We start from the raw sequence: 8454 nt of genomic DNA on the forward strand, positions 1-8454 counted from the left end.
AAACATTTACCCACATGTTTGTTAATCCTCCATGCTATGTTTCTATGAATTAGTCAGAGCAAAGTTTTATCCCACAATCTTCGCTGTACTGTATTTTAGCAGATCATCTAACTGGGAAGCAATGTAACTGTAAAGGTGCCTATCCACTAGGCGACCTGAAAGTCTGAATGTCTAGCATTCAGACCTTCAGGTCGCCGAGGTTTGGTGCACGCGCATCGCTGGTCCTTGCCAGCTATCCATTACCTGACTTTGTTCACAAAGTCGGGTAATGGATAGGCCCCTTAAGGGGTCAATCCATTTAGGTGCAAATTTCGAGGTGCCAGTTACTGTTTTCTCTTCTAATTCGCATAGCAAATTCATTTTGCAATCCAATTAGAATCTTGCACTGAACCAGTCAGAGTGAATTCGCAGAGAGATGGAAAGGAAAATCTTTATTTTCAGTTTAAAATGTCGGGACACCGTGCTGAACCCCATGGATACCCCCCTTAATGACTAATTAGGCAATTGGCGGGTAAAAAAAGGCTTCAAATTACCCCAAAATCAACTTTTTCGTTCCTTTAGTCACCCCAAATTTAATCACAGTATTCTTTGTTTTATTGAAAAAAATTATAATTTTATAATTTTTACATTTTTCAAAGTGCCCTTAAAGTACCCCAAAATCATCCTTTTTCCCTGCATTTTTCATTTAATTAGTTTGAGATTAAACGAAAAAAAGATTTTTTAAAAATCATTTTCTTGCATTGTTTTTTAAAAAAGCACAAATCAGCCATTTGACACCATTTAAAAACCTTCAGTACTTTTCTAATGCCCGCAAACAGCTTTCTATAAGGTCCTGCTAACGAAATTATCAATTTTGTGGGGTCCAGGTCCCCACTTTTTCATGCACATCTCTCACATCGCATTTAGAAGTCAATTTGCAAACCTCCGCTGCGAGTACCGCATTTTTAATTAGATTGAAGAATTCATGGGGTGCATGCATTTCTGTGAAGTCTGCGACTTTCATAAAACAAACTTTCTACTCGCTAATCGCATTTGGATCGACCACTAAGACTGTAAGAAGACATTCTCTGATGCCTTCTTCATTCATAGGGGGAAAAATTATATTTACTGTATAGCACTGCTGAATATGTAGGAATATATCTTTTTAAAAAAAATATTATTAATAATAATAATAATAATTGATAATACATACTAATAATAATAATAAAAATAAAAATAATTATTATTATTAATAATAATAATATTAATAATGTGTTTTTTTTTTTCAAGAATAGGAGTAATCACTGAATGCTGGAATAATGATGGAAAGATACCAGTAGAGGTAGAGAGATTACAGATTTTAGTGAAGGTTGGGCTGAGATGAGGTGACAGAGCTCTACTGATTTGTGAGGGTGTAGGATCAATCATAGAGGTAGTAGAGTAGGAGGATGAGAAGATACTTAGGGCCTGATTCAGAGCCGGACGCTCTGACCAGAGCGCTCGCTCTGAATCAGGGCCCTCCTCCATTAAAATGGAGCGTCCTCCTGGACGCTCGTATAGCTGTGGGTCACCACCCACAGCATATACGAGCGTCCAAAAAGATGGTCGCGATGGTCTTGACCATCGCGACCATCGGACTTGCGAGGGAAACCCTGCGGTCGGGTTTCCCAGCCACAAGCCCTGGAGTGATTTTGGCTCTATCAGAACTAGTGATGTCAGTGGGGCCGGCTTCAGACGGTAGGCGTTCCCATGGGAACGCCTCCGTCTGGCAGGCACGCCCCCGGCACGCCCACCAAAGGGGGCGTGCTGTCAATCAACATCGACAGCATGCCCCCTTTGGTGCGAGACCCGGAGCGATGGGAAGCCCGTCGCTCGACGGGTCTCGCGCATGTGCACAACAGAGCTCCCTCCGTCGTGTGCATGCGCAGTGGGGAACATCGACCCACTTGCGAGCGTACTGCCGCTCGCGAGTGGGTCTGAATGACCCCCTTAATCTTCATTTATGGGATCAAATGAACAGAAGGTACCAGGGGATTCAGGGAAGGAATTGAGCAAGAAGCGAGAAGACAGCATTTCCGGGCCTGATTCTTTGATGGACGGTAATGCAGCCGCAACTGCGCCTTTTTGCGCAGCGTGACTACGAGTTTATGCTAATGCCGCTGCCAATGGGCTTCTTACTGAAACGCCCTCTGGTTGTGTATCTAACCCGCTACTGTGCATAAAAAGTTGCACCATCGAATGCACATTTGTTGCTCAGAATGCTCTTGGGAACATGGCCGCCTGTAGCTTTGCAACTGTTCTTTGGACGCAGTTGCTGGCTGCGAAACTCCCGCGTCTGACTAGCCACCTCGCTGTTACCTCCCAGAAACACCCACCGAATTTGCCTCTACGTTCAAATTTGTTTTGCGACCACCGGCAGTAACCATCGGGACACAGACGCAGTACGACTCAGACACATTAGCAGTACAAAAAAAATCGGACAACTGCGCAACCATCGGCACTGCGCCCACCTCTGGACCAGGCCGACTGTTACAAAACATTTGCGCAAATATAGGTACAGAAAGTCTTTGTGCTGTGGAAGGCGCACAATTTGTATCTTTCACAAATGACCTTTAGATGACTTTCAAAAATGAAATAACTTTAAAGTAATCTGCAGGGTACTTAGACGGCATTACAATATAACGTACAGAGACACGGAAACAATTCAGTTGATATCAAACCTACGTAGGGCTGTGCTAGTTCTTTATTAAAACAAAGCTTAATTTGTTGCTACTGTCAGAGAGATTTATGCCCCTGGAATGATACATATTGGCCTAAATGTATAGTTTATGATATTATTCCAGAAACTGTTATATTGTAATGTTATTATTTCTATTACTATGCATATAATGAGGATATTGCTTTACAATGGCTTCAGACGAAGTTATTAAAGCACATTGTTTTCATAACTAATTGTATTATTTCACAGTGACGTTTTATACATATATATAGGACTTCTCCGCCACTGCGCAATTTATGGAAAACGGAATTGAATTTGCAGAGACTTGTATTGTGGGTATCACTGTAATTAGCACAAAAATCTCTTTTTAATATTCTTTCTATCTTCTGAATGCACATAGAGCTTTTTTGATGTCAGTATTTTTAGGCTTGTTCATTAGTGGTCTATCTATCTACAGTATCTATCTATCTAATATCTATCTCATATCTATCTATATACAGTATCTATCTATCTAATATCTATCTATATACAGTATCTATCTAATATCATATCTATCTAATATCATATCTACCTATCTCATATGTATCTATCTCATATCTATCTACAGTATCTATCTATCTATCTCATATCTATCTATATACAGTATCTATCTATCTAATATCTATCTCATATCTACCTATCTCATATGTATCTATCTCATATCTATCTATCTATCTACAGTATCTATCTAATATCTATCTACAGTATCTATCTATCTAATATATCTATCTATCTATCTCATATCTACCTATCTCGTATCTATCTATTTATCTCTTATCTATCTCATATCTATCTATCTATCTCATATCTATCTATCTCATATCTATTTATCTCATATCTATCCATCCATCTCTCATATTGATAGACAGACAGACATACGATAAATAGATACTATCGATATGAGATAGATGGATGGATAGATAGATATGAGATAAATAGATATGAGATAGATAGATAGATAGATATGAGATAGACAGACATACGATAAATAGATACTATCTATCTAACTATCTATCTCATATCTATCTATCTATTTATACTTAAGCTTATAATATAACTTTTATAGCCTTACTTTTTCTTGTGTAGTATGCTGTGTTATGGGATGGCTGTGTCATGCATTGTTTTAGTTAGATCATCCACTAAATTACAATATAATGACTCCACCACATCATCGCATTTTTCTATAAGTGGTGAACGTTCTGTGCATTACAAGTCTTTACTGTCGCAGCCTTATTAATACAATGACTAAACTTCCATTGTTACTGTAGATCTATTCTTAGGATGTACTGCAGGTATCAGACTGGCAGTGTGAGCATCCATAAGCTTTATAATGGGCTCAATCTGACTTTGTTCTGTGCTACATATTATTCAGCAGCAGAATTCTCACTACACAGACCTCTCTTGTGTAACTACAGGGCGATTGTCCTAATCCCATAACCCCAACTGAGCTCTTTAGCAATGTCTGAGAGATGAACTCAGTGCCTGATTCAGCTTTGGGAATAGAATGAGATTTAGCACGTAACTAATCATCTTGGTGAAACCATTCTGCACTGCATGGGGGGGAGGGGGGCAGATGTATAATAAGCAGAGAGATTTAGATTTGGGAGGGGTGTGTCCAAACTGACATAAATTGCAGTGTAATAATAAAGCTGTGCAGTATTTGTGGGCTACATGCAAAAGCAGCCAGGATTTACCCCAAGTGCAAAATAAAATTTATGTATTTGCACCCCTTGCTTTGCAACATGGTTTGTCCTGGTTCACGGTTACATGCTCTTTCTCACTCACAAGGAACTCGGCAGCGTTTAGACAATACTATGCAAAAGAACTTCTGAAAAATTTTAAAGTACTTTTTGAAAAGTTTCATGTGTCCCACTGTTTCCATTCCTGTAAACAATCCTAAATCTAACTTTCACTTTTTAATACTTTGTTGCAAATCCTTTGCAGGCAATTACAGCCTGAAGTCTGGAACGCATAGACATCACCAGACGCTGGGTTTCATCCCTGGTGATGCTCTGACAGGCCTCTACTGCAAATGTCTTCAGTTCCTGCTTGTTCTTGGGGCATTTTCCCTTCAGTTTTGTCTTCATCAAGTGAAATGCATGCTCAATCGGATTCAGGTCAGGGGATTGACTTGGCCATTGCATAACATTCCACTTTTTAGCCTTAAAAAACTCTTTGGTTGCTTTTGCAATATGCTTCGGGTCATTGTCCATCTGCACTGTGAAGCCCGTCCAATGAGTTCTGAAGCATTTGACTAAATATGAGCATATAATATTGCCCGAAACACTTCAGAATTCATTCTGCTGCTTTTGTCAGCAGTCACATCAATAAATACAAGTGAACCAGTTCCATTGGCAGCCATACATGCCCACGCCATGACACTACCACCACCATGCTTCACTGATGAGGTGGTATGTTTTGGATCATGAGCAGTTTCTTTCCTTCTCCATACTCTTCTCTTCCCATCACTCTGGTACAAGTTGATTTTTGTCTCATCTGTCCATAGGATGTTGTTCCAGATCTGTAATGGCTTTTTTAGGCAAACTCTAATCTGGTCTTCCTGTTTTTGTGGCTCACCAATGGTTTACATCTTGTGGTGAACCCTCTATATTCACTCTTGTGAAGTCTTCTCTTGATTGTTGACTTTGACACATATACACCTACCTCCTGGAGAGTGTTCTTGATTTGGCCAACTGTTGTGAAGGGGTTTTTCTTCACCATGGAAATAATTCTTCGGTCATCCACCACAGTTGTTTTCAGTGGTCTTCTGGGTCTTTTGGTGTTGCTGAGCTCTCCGGTGCGTTCTTTCTTTTTAAGAATGTTCCAAACAGTTGATTTGGCCACACCTAATGTTTTTGCTATCTCTCTGATGGGTTTGTTTTGATTTTTCAGCCTAATGATGGCTTGCTTCACTGATAGTGACAGCTCTTTGGATCTCATATTGAGAGTCGACAGCAATTGATTCCAAATGCAAATGTCACACCTAGAATCAACTACAGACCTTTTACCTGCTTAATTGATAATGAAATAATGAGGGAATAGCCCACACCTGTCCATGAAATAGCTTTTGAGTTGATAGTCCCATTACTTTTGGCCGCTTAAAAAGTGGGAGGCACATATAGAAAACGTTGTAATTCCTACACCGTTCACCTGATTTGGATGTAATTACCCTCAAATTAAATCTGAAAGTCTGCAGTTAAAGCACATCTTGTTTGTGTCATCTCAAAGCCATTGTGGTGGTGAATAGAGGCCAAAATATGAAAATTCTGTCAATGTCCCAATATTTATGCACCTGACTGTATATAAATATGACAAAGTGCTTAGTGATAAATAGAAAGTGCAGTCGTGCTCAATATACCTCACTTAATGCGTATAATATTGATATATATGTATCAAACTTAATAAATAATTGATAGAAATGTTTTTATAAAATATTTCATAAAATATTTAAAACAAAATTCATATAATACTGTGTAATAATCAGTGCAATAATGAAATATAAAAATTTAAATAAAATATATATATTTATTTAGAACAAAACTGTCCTCAAACCCATCAGGACAGTAAAAAAACATGTACAAAAAGGAGTAAAAAATTAAAAAATATATAGGTGTAGCTTATCTGATCACAACAACGGTAAGTTCATGAAAGGTGAAGATGTAGAAGCCTCCAACGCATTTCGTCCTTTCCTTGGACTTCTTCAAGGGATACAAGAGCTCCTAAGGGGTGTCTGATATTTATACCCACTTCACTAGGACAAACAAGCAGAGATCACAGGTCAATTATGGTTTGGACCACCATGTGTTGTTAAATAAAAATAAATTCACTGGCTTGTAAGGTGGACCAGTCCCATTATTGGTTAGCTATATATATATTAATAGTCATGTTTGATATTTTATTATGAATAGTTCATATAGTGGTAAATTGGCTCCCACGATCGGGTCCCGATATGACATCACTTCCACCCCTCTCCACGTCCAGCGCACATCACTTCCGCCCACTTTACCGCAATACGGGTTACTTCCGCTCATGTGAATAGGGTGCTTGTGTTCTTTAACCGGATGATGATGTTGCCGTCCATTACTTCCGCCCGAAGTCATCACTTCCGCCCTTGAGTCACAGCGGGGGACATCTTAGTACTCCACATCACATCTGCATCCGCGGCCATCTTGGTGTTCCTTTTATTAGATTCATTGGTAGCCATCTTAGTACACCCGCGAATATCTTTTGTGCTGTTGATCCGATTCTTAAAAAGCAGTAGATTTCAATTACTAAATGATACAATAAAGAAGATGTTAGTGTATGTATCCATCAGGCATAAGGGATGGAAGTGGAAACTATTTCTTGTGTATTAATTTCTTATATGTAAACTACTCATAAGACAATGTAATAAAATAATTTTCATAAATGCATATTAATCTTTTCAGGAATCATGTATACATATATATATATACACACACACACACACATATATATATATTACATATATATGATATTTCTTAATGTTCAAAATTCTTGTCTCTTAGAATTGTTGTTATAGGTGTTCTTTTATTGTCCAACTTGTGACTGCTTTCTTCGGAACCAGTTTGGGATAAGCAATTTGTTCAAAGGTGATTTCCAGTTGTATTTTCAATCATTGATAGTAGATACCAGGATGTCAGGGGGTTCCACTCCTGCGTCCCATATATGGCTACGGTACCTAGTCTTCCCCAGAGGTCTCCCATCCAAGTACTGACCAGGCCCAACGGTGCTTAGCTTCCAAGATCAGACAAGATTGGGCGCTTGAACCCAGGTTTGACTGTAGATATCATTAGGACGTGGAGAGTGCTTCCCCTCTCTGTATATCTCTTTTGATTGTAGAGCAGAACAGACTATGTAGTAGTGGAATTATCTTTCAATATTCAGAGTTCATATATCTTCAAGTAGTAATATAAGAGTTCTTTGTATGAACCAGCTTGAATGAAGGCTGTCTCTTTGTGAATCAATTTGATGTCCATTCTTCAATAATAATTTCCAGTGTAATTTCAGAAATTCATAATAAAGTACCATGATCTCAAGTGGTTACACTTATGCGTCCCATAAAAAACTACAGTACCCGATCTTCCCCAGAGGTCTCCCATCCAAGTACTAGTCAGGCCCAACAGTGCTTAGATTCCAAGGTCAGACAAGACTGGGCATATATACCCTAGTATGACTGTAGAGGACATTAGGACGCATAGTGTGTTTTCCTATCATTATATGACTCTTGTAGTTATAAATATGAAGCTATTTCATAGCTATCGTTGAATCCTTTAGGGATCATGGTGTCAAGTTCGAAGATCCAGCACATCTCCCTTCTGGATAATTTATTGGGTAAATCTCCTCTGTCTCCCAACGTGACGTGTTCAATTGCCTTAATTGTGAGTTCATCCGGATCGGAATTATGACATAGACTGAAATGTTTTGACTCCAGATGGCCTTCCACTTTATTCTTAATGTTTTGTACATGTTCTTGTATTCTTAGTTTTAACATGCGTTTAGTTTTACCCACATATTTTGTTCCACAGGAACACTCTAAAAGATATATGACCGATGAAGTTAAGATGCTGTTTGATTTTGTATTCCTTGTTATTCATGGAGTTGTTAAAAGTTTTCCTTTGTCGATGTACGTATTTACATATATTACATCTGCCACATTTGTAGCTTCCAGGGCAATTCTGTAAAGGAATGGATCTCGA

The 8454-nt window shown here is 38.7% G+C and overlaps 1 pseudogene; it reads right to left on the reverse strand.

Annotated features, from left to right (window-relative positions):
* Positions 1-7424: 7424 nt before the first annotated feature.
* LOC148535037 (5S ribosomal RNA) lies at positions 7425-7543 on the reverse strand (annotated as a pseudogene).
* Between the last annotated feature and the right edge of the window lie 911 nt (positions 7544-8454).

The sequence above is a fragment of the Taudactylus pleione genome, unplaced genomic scaffold (assembly GCF_031769625.1).
Source record: "Taudactylus pleione unplaced genomic scaffold, aTauple2 ptg000061l, whole genome shotgun sequence".
Classification (NCBI taxonomy): domain Eukaryota; kingdom Metazoa; phylum Chordata; class Amphibia; order Anura; family Myobatrachidae; genus Taudactylus; species Taudactylus pleione.